Source organism: Corvus moneduloides, chromosome 2 (assembly GCF_009650955.1).
Source record: "Corvus moneduloides isolate bCorMon1 chromosome 2, bCorMon1.pri, whole genome shotgun sequence".
NCBI classification, from domain to species: domain Eukaryota; kingdom Metazoa; phylum Chordata; class Aves; order Passeriformes; family Corvidae; genus Corvus; species Corvus moneduloides.
This window is the reverse complement of record NC_045477.1, coordinates 25592947-25614605: the sequence shown is the minus strand read 5'-3', so window position 1 is coordinate 25614605 and position 21659 is coordinate 25592947. Positions and strand designations below refer to the sequence as shown.

Here is a 21659-nt window from a genome sequence, read left to right as displayed (position 1 = left end):
TCTGCATTTTGCTGAGAGAAAGAGGTCAAAGAGAAAGGACAGACACCCAAGCCCACGGCCAGGTTCTGCACTAACCTGGTGTGTCCTGAAAGCCAAAGGGAAGAGCCATTAGAATGGCTTTTGTTTCCAAACACTCCTGTTCCCCTGTCTGCCTTCCCACTACCAACAGTAGGACATCTAATCTATCTGTACATTACCAACAGACCCTATATCAAGAATTATTGACAGATTTTTAATCTACCCCACTTATTTTATGTTCTCCTTTAACAGCCACACGAAATAGATTCTGTCTTCCCTAAGGCAGATGCTCAGAATTCACTGTAAGCCCATGCAGTGACATCAAGGTTTACAATCATTGTCAAGCTACCTGGAAGCTTTAAAAAAACCCCACTGACTGGCAAAATGCTAACAGCAAAAATTACTATAATACACTACCCTCCTCTCTGAATGCACCACTGATGGGCTGGACATGAACTTTGTCAATGGGAAATGTCTTTGTACTGAGTACAATTAATGCTTTTATTAAAAAAAAATCTTTCCTGAATGAGAGAACACATTGTCCACTCATGTGAAAATGGCACCACTATTTATCACAAATGATAGAGCCAGTCAAGAATAAAAGAAATTATTTCACCTGCAAGCTGTGACAATTTGAAGGCATGTAAAGAATAGCATCAGTCAGCTTGTACGGCTGAGGGTAATGAACATCATCTTTTTCCCATCCCAGTCACCATCTTTCCCATTTCCAAAGGGCCTCCAAAGATGAAAATGAACTTGACAATCATTCTGCAAGGCAAACTGAGCCTGATTCTTCCAGTCACTTTGTAATTCACTGCAGATGGCAAGAGTGAGATGTTTACTGGCTGGCAGGTAATGAGCCTCGCTGTAGATAATAGTGATGGACGGGCAATCTCGCCTGCTGACAAGGAGGCAACTCAACATGGGCACATGGCATTCATCCATGACTTCATGGAAAAGGATAGCTGTGACAATGCACACAGGTTATGAACTACCCTCCTCTGTTAATGTCAGCATGCAGCTACACTTAAACCTTTCCAGTTCACATTTAAGTAGCATGGAATTGATCCTGATTGTCCAGGAAAGTGGAATAGTCAGATTTGTGACCTATGTTTACTCTTCTATAAGAAGATACTGGATCTGTTTAAACAGCTAGATATTCCCTCTTCCCAGGTAATGCCATTCATCACAGCTGTCAGTGCTTCTTTAAAAAAGAAATGACCCTCAGGCATAGCATAAAATTTTGCGGAAGAACTATGCACACCTTTGCCAAAAGAACAAATAGCTTGGGTTTTTTGCACTGGGCTTGTATACACTTTGTGAAAGGCCTACACACACTGAATTATAAATCACTATTTCCATTTCCCCACCCCCACATAAAGCAACTCATATTAAGACCTACTCACTGCCCTGGTTTTTTTTTAATCTCAGACATAAGGGTAGTGGATTTGGACAAGCTCAGCCATTTGACGAGATATACTTAAGCAGCTGGTTCCAAGGGAAAGTCAGAGTAATTCAGAAATGCAACAGAAGATAACAGAAAAGCTCTAACTCCATTTCTCCTCTCCTTGTAACTTTGTGAAGTAAAAATAAAAAATCATACTCAACCAAATCCCACTGATTTCTTTTGTTTCACCAGAATATATTCCTCCTGAAGAAAGTGGGTATGGTTAATATTAATAAAATATATGTTTTAAAAATGCATTTGTTTTTACACATATATGTAAATATACACACATTTAAACACAGATATTGTTATTCCACAGATAGACACTTGGTCTTAGCTTTCCTTTTCTGAATCGAATATCCTTTCCCTCCTTCCCTGGTGAAATCTGATCATTTGTACTGTACCCGGGCTTCAAGACGTGATAAATGATCCCAGTGCTATGCAAGTTTCATCCAAAACTTGTCTCTTCATAGATTCACTCCACATAGTCTTTCTACTTTAAAGACTCATGTGATCATCACTTTGATCCGTTCTCCCTCAGCTCTATTAGGGGCACCATCTCTTCAGGGCTTGCAGCTTATAAAAAGACCACCATATTTTGATATGCCTTTGATGTTGTCTTCCAAAGTATCTTTGATTTTTAAGTTCTGTTCAACTCTTTCACCATTAACCTTGATTTCACTTAGGAATGAATAGATCTATAGTTTTATTGGAAGGCTAATTTAGAAATTCTGTTTTCTCTGGCACTGTTTTCCCCCCCTTAGCTGGAAAGGTAGGTGAAACCGTACTAAGAAACTGACCAGTGCGTTCAAAAAAAAAAGAAACTATAGATAAGCTAATACCTTTCTTGAATTTCGAGTTGCGCTTTTTGAGCAAGTCACTTACTGAATCATTAAGCTGCCAGCAAATGAAGTGGTTCTGCAGGATGGTAATGAGCCACACAGACCCTCCACACGGCCACTGGTGACTGAGAGCTGTTACTAACGGATGACTACTTAGTAGGACTGTGGTCTCAGTCCTGTGCTTGAAGATTGTCTCCCCCACACAGGACACTTGCATTTCTCCTTCTTTTGACGCTCAGCAAAGATGCTGAAACTGTAGAGGCCAAAGGAACCATATAATTTGAAGTAAACTAAACATAGAGGAGCAAAACACATTCTCAAGAGGAGAAACTGGCACTGTCTTTCAAGTCTCTTTAGTAGGTATTTTCAATTTTTAGCTTATGATATTCGAGATTTATTCCCCCTCCTCAGGCACCACTAAGTGTGACTGAAGATTCATTTTTTGCCGGTATAAAGAGACAGATGAAGGCTAAAACCAGGTCAGCCATATACCTGTGCACACTCCCCCCACCCCCAGATTTATTTATACACCCTGACTACGTTCAGGTGACATTCAGATACATTTCAGGTTCTTGAAAAAGAAACCAGCTTCCGTAGACGGAGCTCTATATCTCAGCGTGCCTTCCCTGTATTTAAAACTATCCTGCTTTTCCTCCACAACACTGTTTATCTCCTATTCTTCTGAGGAACAACTTAGTAGACTTTACTCGCTCTCCTCGGTTAAACAGAACTGCTTCTGATGAAGACAAACACATGAAGTCCTTGCAGCAGCTGGCATGGGCAAACCCATCCTTTTCAGTAGCTGCATAGGGCCATCACTGCAGCCTGTTGCCTTTGCTAAGGCACCACCACACAGTTTAAGGGTTCTTTCCCAAGAGCACTCGTAACGCTGCCACAATTATCATTCTGGGCTAACGCTCTAACACCTAACCCTTGGGACACCCGGAGCTTCTGATAAGACACTGCGATGAGAGAATCCAAATGCAGCTCATCAGATCCGTGCCCTTTCCAATGATCCTTCCTATCACTCATCGCACTTGCTATCTCAAACATCTTTGGCACAGAAGCGCAGGCTGGGCGCTACATGACCTGCTCACAGCACTTCTCACCCTCCAGCGCTTAAGTGCACAGTCTCACATCGTAGCAAGAGAGTCCCACCCGGGCTCTCTGCGTAGCCCCGTGGCCCGGCACAGTTCCGACTGTATCACGCCTTTCCGGGAATCTTAGCCCTGCTGGAAAGCATTCAGCATTGAGAGGACCCATCTTTATGCTGATAACACTAAAATATAAAATAATGCCAACAGCTGGTGCTACAAATGGCTTTTAAAAACGATGTTCATTCACTAAAATTCCTCTTGCTACTTTTGACATGAAACACGCAGTCTCTAATTATTCTGATCAAGACGGTGAAATACAAAAACAAACTTTAATTGTGTTTAACAGATATTTAATCAGGACTCACTGAACTACAGATTAAAGCTGAAATTCATAAACCATAATTACCCAATTGTCGCAAGCTTTTTGGTCCACATTCTGCTTCCGTCTGGGCGTCTGGCACTTTGCCCCGAATTTCTTTTAGTGTCTTCTCAGTTTCATTGCTGTTCATGTTTTCCAGCAGAGATTTAGCACAGATTATAAAATATCTGTTCTTGGCAACTTTATTAGTTGTTTTTTCTTAAAAAGATTACATTCCACCTATCCCCATTCTGGGGCTGAATGAACAGGCATATACCATGGGTTATTTCTCATCATGAGCTGTCCTTCCCAACTGCCAGGGTGACCTGCCCTACTCCGGTCCTGATTTCCTGACCATGGTCCTGCCACCAGAGCATCATCCGGATATTGCTTTGAGTGTGCCATGCAACATAGCTATCATGAATTACTCCTTCCTTCCTCCAGAGACAGAACTGGGTGCAATATGGTTTCCTGTTTTGGTAGAGGCTTTTTTATGCGCTTGATGCTCTGTATTTATATTTAAGAAGACATGATAAAAGAAATACGCTTCCCATGGGAAGCAGGGGGTGGTAATGTATACACCAACCACCAGTTCCTCAGGGATGTAACTGCACGGGTTCAGACTGCCTCCCAAGCAAGTGACAGATTGTCCTTTAGCACCGAGAGGATGGTTGTGCCAGAGAAGCCTGGCTGTTGACAGCAGTTTTCTAGGGACCTCCATACACTGTGTGCAGGTCATGTCAGAACTCCAAAGGCAAGGATTCCCTCCCCAGGAAGCATTCTCAGGAGCTTGCAAGGGAAGATTATGTGGCATTTCAGACACAGGAAAAACAGCTTAAGAAACTCCGGGTCAAGGTGGTGAAAACAAAGACACTTCACCTTATCAGAAGGGGGGAGGGGGTTTCACACACTCAGCCTGTTCTGTTGTGGGGAAACACAGAACTGCTGTTAGGCTTAATGCCTCAGAAATTTGTGCCATGAGACCAAATGGCGTGAGATATGGAAAAGATAGTGTGGAAGATGGGATCTCAGCTCTCTGCTAAGATACAAAAAAGAGTGAGCTTGTTTAAAAACCAGGATGGCCTTCCATGTGTACCTGCTATTGCTTTTTCTCTTAATAGCTGGAGTGCTCTTGAAGAATTCCTAGTCTGGGTGAAGATACATGGAACCCCACTGAAGTTCTGGCAGAGGTATTAGGCCTTCACGGCCATTCATTCAGTTCAAACAATTTCCTGACAATAAGTATAAGAATACAGGCTAAACCTTTACCTTCCTTTGGACCTGTTTTTAGCTAATGTGCAAAACATATGTGTCTTTTTTTTTTTCTCTTTTGCATCTTCCAAACATTCTTCATCATCAAAAATAGTATTTCATACATTTCTTTCTATCATGGTCTTTATGCCCTATCTCCACTTTCACTTCTTTTGAAGAGACAGGCACTGAACCTTCACATACCAGACACATACCTTCTTCATCAGCTCCTTCAGAGCAAGTCTTAAACAAGAAGCAGTACCACCTTAGTAGTCACTGCTGTACTTACATCAAACTGCTTTTTTGTTTGTTTGCGTCTGAAACCTCCTCTGAGCTTTCAGGACTTGACAGTCTCTGCAAGAACCCATATCTCACATTTAACAGCAGTCAGACACAAGCATGTGAACACAGAGAGACAGGGAGAAGTATGCTATTTCTTTTGTTTCTTTTCCTGCAGAAGAGAGATTTGATTCTTTCTGTCAGCCACACAGTCTGAAGTCCAGCCACAGTTCAGTCTGTCCAGCCTATGCAGAAGTCTGACAAGAACACAGGGTGGTTGATGACTTGCCATACATTGCAAGCCTGATTTTTCACAGGCAAATTGTTTTCCAGTTTGGCACAGTTGTTTGTCCAAGGGTTTCAAGCTTCGTATTTAAACAGTGATAAAGAAATTGCTATCCAGTGTTAGTGTCATTCTTCATTCAGACTGTTCCTCTGAAAACAGCCTACAGCCTTTGAGATGCAAAATGTATCGTTTTAATGTAGTCAAGGTCCCCGCTTGCAACATTGCTAAATCTATTTAGCAGATTCTTCCTGCTATAATCTGTCCCCAGACCTGAAGAAGCTCAGTGATTTTAAGTGTTTTAAGCTAATGATAATGGTTAGTGCCGAGAACAGATGTACCTGGCTGTGGTGTGATCTATTCTATTCAGCTGTTAGGAGCTGTGTATTCATATTGACTTAACATTTTATGTCTATTTTCAAGGTGTGATGGCTGCATGGGGTGCAGTCTGGGTTTTTTGCCCTCACATATGATGTATTGTCTGCCTGTGCTTTTGATACATGGCGACTGCATGGAGAGATAAGAACATGTGCCTGTTTGCTCTGATGCCTTCCCAAGATTTTGTATGTCTGTTCTTGCTGTCCACTGACACAACTATGGGAAGTAATAATGTACACCTGTATTCACACCAGACCATGACCCAGGAAACAGTTGCACAGATTAGATGTGCATGCAGAGAGTTTGATGACTATGCTATGTATTACAGAAGTTTACCTTCCCTGTGAAGGTACTGTGCGTGACTAATTAATTCCCTATAACTGGTGGTTGCATTGAGAACATGGCAAGTAGAAGCTGTTTTACTATTCTTCTCCATCCATAACACAACAGAATGTAAAACTCCTCAGTTGTGTCAATAAATGGTGCTTCACTTCCCCTCAGCACAATGAAGTGAAATTTCTGCTGAAAATTATTTTCCTGATCATACTGGAGGCTTGGTCTTGCCATTCACAAACATCTGCTATTGCCACCCTCTGGTGACAATGCACTGTTTGGGGCTATGATGCAGAGGAGGTCTTGTATCTTAAGACCTCACCACAGTCTTCCGACAAATAAGCAAATTCTTCCTACTTACATGGATCCTGATCTTCTGCTAGTGGGAGTTACAGTTCAGCTCTTGCAGAATAAATGCAACCTTAACTGTTCCACATTACCCTTGTGCAACAGGAGATATGTCTACTGAAAATGAATGCAGTCTCCTTGAACAAATCTCCTGTGAGAATCCAAAAAGCAGACACAAATGCAAAGCCGTGTGCAGCTCTAGCAGAGGCGCCATCTCCACGCTGACTAAACGAATGGAACTTTTAAGGGAAGATCCAGCAAGGTTAAAATCCAAAACCATTTAAACAACCATAATCATGGACAGGTTGAGAGATATGCAAAACCATGACAAGACACAAGATCTCAAGAGACATTTAAATTACTACCCTGATCTGTAAAGATTTACTGAGGGTGCCAAAGTGCAGCTCTGGACCAGCACACTGCCAGTTCAAGTTCTGAACAGTACTTTAAGAAGTTCTTGTGCTACAGGGCAGTGCAGTGATGTGCTGCAGTGCTAGAAACAAGAGGTTAAAAGGTTAAATTCAGAAGCCTAATTTTCTCTGATAGTTTGGCCAACTTGACTAAAGCAAAGCCCAGCTAAATGACAGGCACTATAAGCTTAATTCTATAGCTTCATGCCTCTCAATCAAAGAATGACACCAGTATCATAAACTTAATTTTCATTTCAGTACAAGGAATAGTTACTCAGATGTGATTGATACACATTCTCTCCAATCCCTAAACCATGTTCTGGGCTCTTTGTCTCTTTGAAAATAGGAATGCATTCTTATGAAAATATTACAGGCTAAATACCTAGGACACTGCTTCATAAAACAGGTAACTTTACTATGAAAAAGTAAGAATATAATCTAATTCTGACCTTTGAGGTTCTGCCTATACATTAACTTCTCATTACCCCATTTCCCTCTCAAGTCTAACTACCACAGAAGTCAACTTGCCCTGCATTACTGCTCAGAACATGTTCTATAAACATCCTCCCTTTTCCCAAACCCCTCTTTCCCCTGACAGGACTTTATACAGATGTATAGGGGAAAATGCCTAGCATCTGACATTTAATAAGAATCTCAAAGAGAATACACACAAAGTGCATTAAGATTTTCTCTCTGGTACTCAAAAGGAGGTGAATGCCGTTAGCCCACTGCTAGGGGACTAGTCTGTATCTGAAACTGGGATCTCTGTTTCTGCAGCCAATACAGCCATTTCTCTCTTACATTTTACATTCCAGCTAATAAGGTTCATATTTTTGATCTGGGAAGAAAACATCTTTGCTGGAAGTCATGATTGTGGAATTGGGTAGTCCTCAATAAAAAAGCCAAAACAACTTAAGTGGCACTAATCTGGGATCTCTTACACTGGGACATGACACTGCACCAGCTATGCTTGGCTCACACTTTTAAGACATGTTTTTCAGCTATGATGCTGAGAAATTTCTATGGGTTTGGTTTTAAGTGCAAATTGCTGTTGATAGAATTTAAACTGAAGTTCAAATATGCCAAATACCATACAGAAGGCTCTAAAAATGCTTCATTACCTCCCATCATTCTAGTGGTCCTATTCATCTCCCATTTGTTTCTGATATGCACACATTACCTAATACATTTACATGTATTGGACAGTGGGTCCTTGCAAGAGGCAGCCTGGACTCAGCCAACAGTGCCTTTTAAACTTCAAGCAGTAATAGTGATTAGAAGTATCACCTAGAAACTGAAAAATCCATGACCATAACCTCTCAGGCAAAGAGAATAGCCCTGCAGGACCACCCCAGGCAAGGGGTAGCATGGGGGAATTTTGCATAGATCAGCAGCTAAAGAGACATGCGGGGACAGTGGGAGAGGAGCAAGGAGTTTGGGGGTGCTGCTGAATGACAAGAGGCCTCAAGGAAAAATTAAAAGACACAAAGAGACCCCTTGCTACACCTCCCAGCACAGAGCCCCTGCAAGGCAGTGATTTCACCAGCACATACAGGCAAAGGACTGAATTTCTTCTCCCCACAAGGACTGCAGCCCACAGAGAAGGAGTGAGGAGCATGAGATGCAACAAGGGCAACAGAAGAGACATGAGACAGACAACTGTTTTCTACCCCAAAGTCTAACATGAGAGGGAAAATACTCAGCTTCTTTAAACATCATTAGGCATGAGTTCTCTCCAGCAGGCAGTGAGGCCAGAGCTCCTCGCACACTGATAGAGCAAGCAGCAAAGCTGGCACTGCAGCCAGCTGAGTCAGGACCTGGTCACAGTCAACAAATATGTGCTGTGTGGCAGGTAAGGTGTGCCATGGCTTGCAAGACACCTGAACATCTGCCTTTTCCCACTTTGGGAAGCACTTGTGCCAACTACCACACTGATGGCAACTTGTGGCCCAGGACTAAACCAAACCGGACTGACTCCACAGCAGGGAAGGGACCAGGGGCCTAGGGAAGATGGTGCTACAGCCACAGTGTAGGACAGGGAGGATAATGTTATTCTGTTAACCAAACAGGAGTTGTTTATGTAACCAAAAAGGAAAAATGTGAAGATGTCAAAAGCCTATTTTGACATGAGCGAGAAAGGAAAGCATTCATTAATGTCTAATAACAGTCTTTATTCTTGTACCAAACTTTATAAACTGACCAGAGTTCACTTGTAATCTGTTAGTCAACCCAACACTCTGAAGAAACTTCTTATAAGGGAGGAGAAAATCCCTAATTATTAAAAATAACCATAGGCTGCGCTTTAAGGTTTTGGTTTGAATCCAGTATTCGCAAGAGAAACCTTTCAACAGAAGGCACCAAGGAATTCTCATGGAATAGCTACAGGATCAGGACACGTATTTCCAGCAAAAGCTGGCCTTTCTTTCCCCTCCTCCCAATCCCCTTATTCCCAAAAGATACCAAGAAAACACAAGATTGTTGGGATTTCTATAAGAAGATTTGGCAGATTTTTCATATTTGTTTAGACTGTAAGATATAATTTGAATTTGGGTCTTGCCTCTTTCTCTCTCAGAGAAGAAGAATGAGTTATTTGTTCTCTGAATAAGTATTTGTTATTAGTGGATCAGACATGGATAAGGTATATTATTACAACCATGTTTGTTAGGTATGATTTACATTGTTTGCTGCATATCATCTTAGGCTGTCTTTAATTTTGTTATTCTTTAGGGGGTTTTTGTTTGGGTTTATGCATTTAGTCACAGTTGGTTGTGTTTTGAACTTGGAAAAAAATTAATACAAAGGAAATTAAAAAAAGAAAAAGAAAATATTTTCAAAATGATGTGGAAATCAAATCTATCCCTGAGTAATTTGATTTGTAGGAAATGGAGAGCAAAGCATTACAAAGCATTACAAACAGAATGCCTTGAAGTGCATCATAATTACTTACATGTGCAAATACATCGTCTAGGTTTAGGAATTCGGTTAATAATAGTCATAATAATTCCATGCCCTTACACCAGGTCTTTCTTCCAAGCTTCTCCACGTTTGTGTAAGCAGTTATTAACTAATGCCTGGGTACCTGTAAGCACTCTGCTGCCCTTATGTGTGGAGAAATAAGGGAAATAGGGGCAAAAGCTCTCCAGGGTCAAGGACAAACTATGATTTACTCTACAGGTGGGAGACAACTGCAGATGATTGTCTTCTAACTACAGGTGCATCAGAGGTGCAGAAGTTTGTAGCTGATCTGACATTTCTACAACTTCATGGCTCTGTAAGAATGAAGGAGTGCAACAAACACACATCTTACACCTTCTGTTCCAGAAAGTTTAAAGGTTAAAAATTGACGTAAATCAGATCCATGTTCCATCTTTGGTGGAAGACTGGTATATACAAAAACATACTGATGCTTTGTATCAAAGCACAAAGATTAACAAATTTGCCTTGTTTGGAGCTGTTTATGAGTGCAAATGGTTTTCATCTGAGGCTCCACAAATGGTTTTCAGACTAGGCATTCTTTGTGGAAATCTGGGCTGAATGTGGAAGGAATCTGGAGAACGGTACCCTATGAAGTTCAGTTGTTATAGAAAGTCCCAAACACCAATTTCATGCTTGTAGATTATTCTCACATTGATCTCTTAAGTTTTAAGAGACCTGAAACTCTTAACAAAAATCTGAGCATGCCATATTACCCGAAAGCTTTTCCACAATTCCAGGCTGTGAAGAAATGTTGGATTTTATACTCTTCTGCTGTTTATTCCATGCCACTTCCTCCATGTACAACTACATTACTCTCTCTCACAACTCATGAGAGGAACCCATGGTTTCTGCAGCCCAGGTCTTTAACACTCCACCCTTATTTTACCAGAATAAATGTTTTCATGCTTCATTGGATGACCAAAATCCAAGATTGCCAAATACTTCTGCTGTTTCATTTAGCCATGCAATAATTCTAATGCTTTGAACTAGTACCTGCTGAAATAGCAATAAGTTACTGACCCACACAGACACACAACTGCCTGTTCGAGGGTTTTGACATTCACACATCCCATTCTCTCTCAGCCTACATTTCTGTGCTCCCTGTGGCTGCAACAAGAAAGTGTCTCTCCACACATTTTTATTACCTGTTATGCTTTACACTAATAAAAACACTGGATATTATTTATTTGTCTGGCTGACTGACAAAGCCAGGCATCAAAGCATCATTCCAGTGTCAAATACTTCAACGCTCTAATCTTTCAGAACTTGTAAAGCAATCTCTTACGGCGCTTTGTGGGCTGTGAGATCACCCTGACAAACTGTGATAATGTTGGCAATCTCCAAATGGGTGTTCATTTGCAATCTTACTACAGAGGAATTGCTATGTTTCCAAATTTGAGGGCTTGACATAATCTGTCTTCACAAAGCTATCAGGGTCTGTCATAAGGCTGTCTGTGACCCAGGGATTTTATGGGGTCAGTATCTATCCCCAGTGAAACTTCATTGCAAGCAGTGGAATTACCTAGAGTACGACTTTCTCTATCTATTTGCTTTCTTTCTCTTTATTTAAAATACCCCTTCTTTGTACTATATGTTTTGAAGTGCAAACAGCACCTACTAATAACATCTGAGCCGGGTAGGGGAGACTGCTCCTCCAAATCATGGCCTGTTCCTTACAGTTCATGCCAAACCCTCTGCTCCCCTCATCACACTGAGTGACTAAGAAACAATGCAAATGTCAGGTCAAGCTACAGAGCTATTGCCATCATCTCTTCCCTTCCGTATGCTCCCAGCACTGGCAGTCTCTGGGCTGCAGTCCACAGGATATCCACAATTATGGCCCAGATTGAGGGAGGGGTAGAAAAACGATGGTACTCTGCCAATTATGTCAGAACCTAAACTTGATCCATTTTAAAACTGAAGCTGGGGACTGTGGGATAGCACTGTGTTTGCTATAATTTGTGTAAGGAAAAGAAAATAACTTGTCATCTCAAAAAAAAAAAAGGCAGAGTTAATGCAGACCTATAATAAATAACTATTTTATATTTACCTCTGAACCTTATATTTAACTACAGACAGTGCTATCTGGATGTAGAAGGATGATTTTTAAAATGCTGTAAGATGGTTAAGCACCTCAAGAAAAAGCGAGACAGGGAGTGTCAGGCTTTGTTATATTCATGAGGGCCACACAACTGCTAGTGAAGTAATTCTGTTTTAAAATTACTTAGGATTCCTTTAGAAAAGCCGGGAACACAGGATGGAAATAGAAAACTAAAAAAAGTGCATCCAGTGTTTCAAAATACTCTCCCTGCACAACACCCTTTCCCTGCTATCATCTCCTGAGGCAAATTTCCCAGGCAGTTCCTCACACTTACGGAAAGATCCTCCCCAAATCCTGCACAGGGTGGGGGTGAGCAGCTGGAACCTGGCCATGGTGGGGTCAAAAAGCCCATGCCAGGCAGAGGCTCTGGGGCACAAGCTGAGCTCTAAACACTGGCTTGGATACTCTGCTGAACTGATGTTGGAATGTGTTTTGCTATGTTTACTACGGTTTTACAAACTAAGTTCTCTTCCTTGGATTATTCCATCTAACCAAAACAAAAGCTGAGAAAGATGCACCATACTTTGTTTTATCCCCATTTAAGCTATTTTCTGCATTTCATTCTCTGTGAAAAGGAAAGTCAGCGTCACTATCCAACCTCAGGAATAAGGACCTAGCTGCAATGCTACTGGAAAATTTTGGAATCCAAGTAAATTCCAAACTCGTATTATGGCCTGAATTTACAGCAAACTTGCTCCTGCTCTCAAAACGCCTACTGCTTTCACCAGGAGCAGCAGTTATCCCTTGTGCCTCCTTAATCTTTCAGGAAAGAATGCACAGCCTTGGAAGCCCAAGGTAAATGTTTTAATGTGTGTGCTATCTTGCTGAAGTCAGTAGGTTGCATGAATATTAAAAAAAGGTTGCATGAAAAGATAGCACAAAGATCCATGGGCTTCAAAAGGTTAAGCAGCTTCACTAATACAAACACTGCAGTTGGGACAGCCCTGAACAGAGCAATACAACTGGTATGTGCTCTTCCTTCCTAAAAATCCTTTCTTGAGGGTGAATGTTATTTATTTTACAGTAAGCGGAAAACTGTTGAGTAGGCTTTTATACTAATTATTATTTGACTCTTTTGTACAAAAATCTATTTTTAAAGACAAAAAAGTCAAAGCAAAGAGCCCTACCTCTCTGCTAATACCACTTCAGAAGGTTTTTGCTAGCCACAGCTGAATTACACTAATGTTTCTCCTTTTTAATTTCCATCTTTTTAGTATTTTCAACACTGACAACAAAATTTTCCAAAAAATAAAGAAAACAGACTGTCACTGGTAGATCAGTATTTATAGATGGAAAGAATACAGAAACATATTAAATTTACCCTAAACAAGGGGGCTTATACCATGACAGAAACTTTTAGTGTAATTCATTTGTCTTATAAATTACATCCCTGGGGATATCCCTGAAAATTAATTAGGTCAGAGAGGGAAGGAAAAAAACCTGAAAACTTCTCAAAACTCCAGGAAACTAAGTTTTAAACACAGCAGTATCAAAAATCTCACTATAAAGTTCTTCCCTCCTCTTCCCCTATTCTTCTTTCAAGGAGACCAAGATCCTCATATTGAGAATCATTTTGGCCCACCAAGGTCAAGGAAACCATATACATTCAAGTACAAAACATTTCTGAAACTGAAGATTTTGCAAGCAGCTCTGCCTTTTCAAACAGCAAACTCCCTGGAAGAATTATGAAATATAATTTAGTAAAGACATTCATTGTGCTAATGTGGCTTTAAACACAAAGTTACAGTCACAAGATGTGGACATGATACATTCATCACACAACAGAGAAAAGCAAAGGGGAGGATGGCAGAAGGAAACAATAAGAATTTTAGACGAATTTTAATACCGGCCAAACTCATCCTCAAATCAAAACTCTGAAGGTTTGCCTGTTCATTAGTTTCTCTAGAGTTTAGGAAAAAAGGAATTTGCCCATGTACTCTCCCTGTAGCTCCCTGTCTTCATTTTGTGCAAGAAACAGCACTTAGGTTTTTTCACTCTTCTCAACACAGTTCACTGGATTGGAAGTGTTGATACACGTATGCAAAATCCAAGACATTTTCTGATTCCATTTGTAATGTAGATCAAATTTCGTACTTCCTGATGCCTGTGCCACCTTCCAGGACTAAGGGAAGAATAGAAAGACAACAAAATGCGGGGACGTAACTGAGCTGATGGTGCTTTATCACTGAAACTTTAACAGACTGCATCAATGGATAACTCCACAGTACAGATTTCACCTGGATCACATGAGGGCATGAGATGCCATTTCTGCCAGCCCTTGCAAGTGTTAATGTTAGCAGCAAGGAATAAAAGGTATCAGATAAGGCACAGAGCTTGCTGGTAAAAGTCAACACATCAAAATATATTTTAAAAACTGCATCAGAGAATTTATAATGGATCCGTGCTTTGCATTTTGAGGTGACAGAGTTCTCGATCTGGTAGAAAGTTCCCAAAGCTCAATTTACTACATTGTCAAAATATAGCCTGAGGGGACAATCTGACTTACAGCATCTTTATGACTGGTGATGAAAGAACCTCGCTTGGCTTTTAGATCCCAAGTTTGGCTCAAGATAGTGCAGTAGAGAACAGAACATCTTCTGTTTTATGCTGGGTGTTCACAGTGTTCCTCTTCAGCACAGAATTAGGTTTTACTCTATAGAATTCTCACACAGCTCGCTGATGGGTTAGAATTCACACCTTCAGATTTTGGGGATATACTTCACACCCGGCATTGTTACTGCTACTAAAGATACAGATTACACTGTCCTCATGTCATTGTGGCATCTGTAACAGAAAACTTTAGAAAATTCAGGGAAAAACTGCATCTTTTAGAAGGCCACAGCATGTCTTATTCATTATTCTTATTCTTGGAGAGACTTCAGAGCACAGTAACCGCATTAATTGGACATTATACGGACAGCCAAGCAAAGCTCAGTTACTGTGCAGATTTTACTGCTTTTTGCCATGTTGCTTCAAAACACATTTCATGTTTTAACCAGTCATATATACATATGAAAGCATTTCGCAACACTGGACAATGCTACAGATCCACAGGAAATAACTGCTTCACAAACATGAAGCAATCTGCACAAATATAAATAGCGTGGCCCAAATCTGTTCTAAATTATGCTTGTGCAAGCCCATGGAAGTCAACTAGTACCACTAACAGAACAGAACACACAAGAGCATGTAAAAGTATAAAATATGGCTCTACTGTTCAGCTATTCATGGTCCAAACCCTGCCAGCCTGCCATCACTTACATTCTACTACTTTACCAGCGTGGCTTTACAGGAAATAAGAAAAATACTGGGATTTCTAGTTCTCTCATGCACTGGGGGACACAAGTCCAAGAACATACGGGCTTAAATGTGTCAGCATCCTACATCACTCTTATTTGAAGAACATTTTTAATTTTTGTGGGTGGAGTCCAAAATTCTAATGCCATATTAACACACAGTGGCTGTTTCTGTAAGGCGTATGTCACAGGGAGCGTATGTATAGCAGTCCAAGGACAGCATTTTAACTTGATTTCAAGTGATTTTCTGAATTGTAATACCCTCAAAAGATGAAGTACTGATGCTGCTGGCAGGATATTTCACAACTTTTGTCTTCACAGTTTCATCCAGTCACCTCAATTCTGACCTCTAAGATATCATGCTATTGCAGATCTGGACTCCACACAAGGCTGTTTCAACAAATCTCATTTTGCTCTCTAATACACAGCATGTGACTTCAGGATTGGTATTTTCAATGCTGAACCGAGTTATACGAGTGATGAATGCTACTCTAGGCAAAAAGAAAGACTAATAGCAGAAGATTCTTTGCCATGCTAACTCTAACTAAATTTCAATCCCAACCTTCTCAAATGAATTAACCTCTTTACCAAACTCGCAGGTACAGACAGATACTGTGGGAATCAGCCATGTAAGTCTTCCAATTGGACACAGTGAGTAAAGTATTGCCAAAGGCTTTTCGGCTGTGACTCAACAGGTGGTTTGGCACCAAGATTTCTACCTGTTTGTGGTTTTCATCTCTGATTTCAAGACAGAAAATGAGATTATACCTTTCAATGCTGCATCTCAAGCAGGTTGTACGTAGAGCAAGGTTTCATTCCAACCAAATCTCTCTCTCTCTTGCAAAGCTGAGGAAAACTGCCAACCACTGCTGCTCTTGACATCAACATGCGACGCAGATGTCAGGAAAGGGAACAGAAAAGGGAGAGAAGAAAAAAGGAAAATAAAACTGTAAGTTTTACATAAACAAGAAACTGTACTTAATGACTACATCTGAGGAAAACAAAATAAAAAGTACTGGCTTTAGTATAAGGAAAAAAATAAACAAAACCTTGGAACAGTTTAATCTAAGAGGTTGGGGGGGGAGTTTGTTTTATTTTTTGGGTTTTGTTTTTTTTTTTTTTTTTATTTTATTTGATACACAGAATTTTTGTTTACATTTAGTTCCAGGAGATAAAATACCTTTACATGATAAACTTGAAGGGACAACATAAAAGAAACAAATCTATCATAGCATCAAAATTAACTACTGCATTACTCAGAGAAGAGTCTAAGCACCTTTAACAAACACCCTGAAAAGCAGCCAAAGCACTCACAACATATGTTCTTCCCTGCAAATAGCCCAGGGTGCAAGAGGTGGGTTTCATTTTTCAGTTTTTAAAGCCTTCTGCATAGGCCTAACTCTGCCTTTGTTGAAGGTGGTGTTAACACACACTGAATGCAGAAGGAACTGAATGTGGGTAACTGCATACTTTGAAAAATCACACCCAATATGTTCGACTGATGCCATCGTTTCCCGAGGACAAGTGTAGGCTACGGAATACTACAAATAATAGAGAGCAGTCATCTAAAGCAAGCTTCCCAGAACCAAGGAAGCATATTTCAATACTGTTTCACAGATAATTGGGGATGCACATCTTCAAAATAGTAGTCAAGAGTAGGTAAAGACTGTCTAGAGATGCTTACTCTACTCAGTGACAGAAGTCTCAATGCCTTTTCATAAAATAAGGGTTCTTCAAAGCAACTCTCAACAACCATTAAGAGAACAGTCAGTGAATCTATGCTTTTCGGATTAAAGCAAGAAAATGAAAGTCAGTACTTCTCCACAGACATAGATGTAATGAGAATGACTTTAATACATCAGCATTTGAGACATCCAAATGGGCCCACATTCACTAGTGCACAGAAAAGTGGAACCCTAATGACCAGCAAGAACTTTGCTTTGCCCTGGTAAAATCCTTTCAGGATACATTAATTTGCCTATGGAAAATGAGACCCTCATAATTAAAATGTATTAAATCATCTATACTAAGAAAGACTGGGCTGAAGAGAAAATGGAAGTATCTTATCATGATGATATAATCACTTGAGGGAAAGGGGCCCCAAAATGTTCTATTCCTGAGTTGGAAGAATCAGCCAAATGGGTCTTTCTTCCTCATGAGAAGGTCTTTCCACAAAAATACACTTCTCAGATAACCAAACTAGAATTTTTTTCTTCAACTACCTGGAAAAGGAGGGGGAAAAAAAGAGTAAAGAGTATTTTAGAACCAGCAGTTGGCAAATATTAATTTGACTTTTCTTGGGTAAAACAGTTATTCCACAAGAAAATTTTCATTTCAAGAAAAAAGAATTTCCACTGAAAAATCATTCTGATGAAAAACGCCTGGCCACAGCTACAAAGGCTACCACCACTGGCCTCAGCCAGGGGAAGGTCAATGCCAAGGCCAGTGGACTGGATCTGCCACAGTCCTCTTGCAGAATCATAGGCACAGTGCATCCATTCACTGTGATGTTCCTTCTGCTCCAGCTTTTCTGCCTACATAGACCCTCCCCTCTCCAGGGCAGGAACCGTCTCTCACTGTACTTTGTGCACAGCCTGCTGCAACACGTGTTTTTGATGGCTTTCAGCACTACAGCAGCAACAGTGTCTTTTCCTCCTACAGCAGCTACTCCCCAATATCAAGATGAGGAGAAAAACGTGACCTATGGCTGCAACACACTGCTAATCAAACACCATTGTATAGCATGGGGATGTGGGGGGGATGCCTTTTCATCACAGAACTAATCAGAGTTTATACACACAAAATCAGTAAACTGTAGACTTCAGACTTGTGATTTGTGTTCCAAGCTGCCAGAAATAAGGCAGGAAAGAGGGGTGGGGAAAGGGGGTAGGGGGGAAGTAGCTCCTGTGTTCATAATGAAAGAAGAGAGATGACTGGACTAAGAGCAGATGAGGTTACAAGGCAACAGCAGTGCCATGAGTTGTTTGGGCTTAAAGCCAGATGTCGTGTATTTCCTTTGATTGTTTCTAAATAATTAATGGTATTAATTTAATCATGTGACCCACCCACCCCCCTTTTAGTATTTGGCTCTGTGCACTAACACTAAATATAAAGGAGGAAAACGGTACTGTCTATAGCATACTGAATATTGATGCTATGTGTTTGGACTGCAGCAACAGCTGATACTCATATCCCTGAGACTCTGTATCGCACAGCACTCACACAGTGTTTGCATGAAGGAGATGGGAGTAGTATCCTTCATACTCCATCCATAAACCAACTCAACTATGGCATATGGACACTGCATGTCTGAAGTAGTAAAAGAGAGGGTACATCGCTCCCTCTCCGCCCACACTAAGATGAACCTGCCACTACTATTTCACGTAACATTTTCTGGCAAGCTCCCAGTTTTCAGTCATGCTGGTTTACTTGAAAGAAACACTCAGAGGAGACTCTGCTTGTCTTGCTGTTCGAACAAACAAAATAATCACGCATCTTGAGTTAATGGCCCAAAGCTTAATGAAGATCATAGGAAAGAGGCTGCCTGTGAAGGGAGCGTTCCCTTCTGACTTAGCCACATAAGCCACTGCTGTTGGCAAAAGGAAATGGATTATGAGGATAATAAGTAACCCAGAGCTCTGGTCTAGACAAGCCTTTGCTTGGTACAGTAGCAGTAAGTGCACAGAGAGAACAGCAACAACCAGCAGTAAAAATTTCATTTCCCCACAATTTTCTACCCCAGGGCAGCAGCAGCATCAGCAGGAGGACCCGTGTTTCTTTCTCATGGGAATATTTGAGCTGAGTACTAGGACCGCTGGAATCTAACAGCGGAATTCCTGAACAAAGAAAGGCTAGTGAAAGCAGATCCCTACATGCATGATTCTATGATATGCACTCAGGAGAAACGTCTGCCCACCCTCCTGTATACTACAGTGTACTTTCAGCTCCCCTTGTCAAGTCTCCGGTCCTACCCATCTTACCTACCTTTTTTCCCTACCACATTCTCACTTATCTTGAATCCTGTGGTACCCACCACAGAATCAGAATCATAGAATTGTCTGAATTGGAAGGGACTTTTAAAGGTCACCTAGTCCAACCCTCCTGCAAGGGGCAGGGACCTCTCTCTTCAACCAGATCAGCTTGCTCAGAGCTCTGTCCAACCTAACCTTGAATACTTCCAGGAATGGGGCACACACCACCTCTCTCGGCAACCTGTTTCAGCGCTTTATTCACCATCAGATAGTATTAAATGGGGCAGCTGGGAGGTAATGGAGAAAGAAATCTGACAGCTTGGAGCAGACCCTTGTTTTGTCCAGTAATGCCCCAGACTTCTGGAGGTAAGGACAAAGTGATATCACAGATGTCAAAAGAAGTTTCCAAAAGTCTGCATAAAGCTAATCTCACCAAAGCATACCTGTGGGGAGTCAGAGAGGGCTTGGTCAAGTCTCATTTCTTAGATTTTATCCATGGCTCCCTAGCTGGATGTCATTCTGCAGCTAAACTATCAGATCAAGACTGGCAGTGGTGCATTCTATAGTTACATTTCGTCAGTCAAGGGAAGTGAAAACCAAAGAATTCTCCACTAGAAAGCCTGATCCTAATCTTCAAGGACTTGACCCTAAGATTAGCCCAGCTGGTTAGAGCGCAGTGCTAATAATGCCAAGACTGTGGGTTTAGGCCCTGTATGGGCCATTCACTTAAAAGTTGGACTCGATGATCCTTGTGGGTCCCTCCCAACTCAGAATATTCTGTACCTTCTGACTTGTCAGTCAAGGCCTAGCAATCCTAAGGCATATTCCTTCACCACCAACCCACCACAGGTTCATAGGAAGAAGTCTGTCTCATTACATAAAGATCATATGAGAAGTACACCTGAGTCCTTCAGCTGGGACTGGAGCAGCACCAAAACCAGCTCTGGCCCTGCACACTGCAGAGAACATCACCTGGAGGGAGCATCACCACTGCCAAATCACAGCACGAGGCACTGCAGACAGGGTGGCAGAGTGCCACGGGTACCAGAGCTCAGGCTGTGGGGCTCTTTGGCAAGAAAGGAGCAGGATAAATACCACACTGCCTGGGCTGGGAAGAAAACATCTCTCCCTCTCCTATTAGTGCTTCTCTAACATGGTTATAAGGTTGAATAAAATTATGGGCTTATTGCTCATGGAAACATGTAAATGGAGAAAATACTAAATCATACCAGTTAAACAAGATGAGGAAGAGTAACATACAGCCCAACTTCAAGTGACTCCTTCAGTTCCTACCAGCTACCTACAGTAGAGTGGCAACACTTACACAAGCAAAAAGCCCATCAGGAATACCCGATGCCAGAGTCCTCCCCCTTGGAAGTCATTCACAGAAAATGGGCTCTGCAGCTTTGAACTGGAACAAGAGGAAACTGCTTCTAGACAGGAATGACCACAGAAATGACTACACTTTTTGCAAGGTAGAAACACTGCAAATAGACAAAAATACAGCTGAACAGTCACAGCACTTTATAAGCAGCCCCTGTACCCAACTGCTTGGTTTTCAGGATTTTGGGAGGTTGTGGTAGTGTGAGAAGACAGCATTTTTTCTATGGCGACAAGGATCTCTGAAAGTGTCTACGTGTCAGCCTTGGCCGAGAACGTATCCTTTGTTCCTTCTTCTGCATTATTTCCCTTTAATGATAGCCTTGCAGTGAATCCCATTTGCGAGCTGCTCAAATAAATGCAAATTTTATCTTGTAAGCAATACCCTCCAAAATGTAACTACCACTGAAAATAAAAATTTGAAGAGCTAAAAGGCACTGGGTCTTCCCTAGCGCCCCCATCTCCCCAGTGCACTGAACTGCTTGCTATTATTATATATGGAGTACCAGGCAGGGTACTTGCTATTATAAATATGTACTGTATTGAAATATATAGCCCAAGTCCCCAGGGCCCAACATTCTAATTAGAACTACAGTTGTGCAAATAACTGATTTATTTGGCTAGCTGACCAAACTGAGAATCTTGGAAAGGAAAAAAAAAAACCACAAACAAAAATCACCTATGTGTTTAATGAAATGGGTTTGTTTTTTTGGTTTTTTTTTGTTTGTGTTCAATATATTTCAATTAAAATTGACTAAGTTTCAAAACAAAACCAGAAACCTTGTTTAGAAATACCAAAACAAAATCTTCTAGCTTTCCAAAATTTTTAATTTTCTTCTTAGTTTATTTTTTTTTTGCATAATTTTGGCTAACCCATATCTGAGGTGAGCA

The 21659-nt window shown here is 41.0% G+C and overlaps 1 protein-coding gene across 7 annotated transcripts in view; it reads right to left on the bottom strand.

Annotated features, from left to right (window-relative positions):
- ZBTB20 (zinc finger and BTB domain containing 20) overlaps positions 1–21659 on the bottom strand; it is a 501190-nt gene that overhangs the window by 172045 nt on the left and 307486 nt on the right. For all 7 annotated transcript variants that reach the window (XM_032098516.1, XM_032098514.1, XM_032098519.1 and 4 more), the window contains one exon: positions 16186–16286. The gene's annotated coding sequence lies outside the window, so the exon portion shown is untranslated. The remainder of the gene's footprint in view (positions 1–16185; positions 16287–21659) is intronic.